This window comes from Apis dorsata, unplaced genomic scaffold (assembly GCF_000469605.1).
Source record: "Apis dorsata unplaced genomic scaffold, Apis dorsata 1.3 scaffold_35, whole genome shotgun sequence".
Lineage (NCBI taxonomy): Eukaryota > Metazoa > Arthropoda > Insecta > Hymenoptera > Apidae > Apis > Apis dorsata.
Window position 1 is genome coordinate 58,341 of NW_006263337.1, and position 214 is coordinate 58,554.

The following is a 214-nucleotide window of genomic DNA, read 5'->3' on the forward strand; positions in this document are numbered from 1 at the left end:
AAGAAGGATAGAGAATAAATGCGCGCTCACCGCTTGCGCATGCGCAGTAACATTTTCTAACATATCGAGAATACTATGTGGAAAATTAATCAATTTCTAGTTTTTTACGCAAAATTTCTGTACTTTTAAGATCGAATATCAAAGCTAGAACCTCAAGCAACTTTCTCATATAAATTTTAGTAGGATTCTCTCCTTAATTAATTATTTATTAATG

At 31.3% G+C, this 214-nt stretch overlaps 1 protein-coding gene across 15 annotated transcripts in view; it reads left to right on the forward strand.

The window, feature by feature from the left end:
• The window catches only part of LOC102679644 (nesprin-1), a 119,993-nt gene that overhangs the window by 55,560 nt on the left and 64,219 nt on the right, over positions 1 to 214 (forward strand). The window lies entirely within an intron of this gene.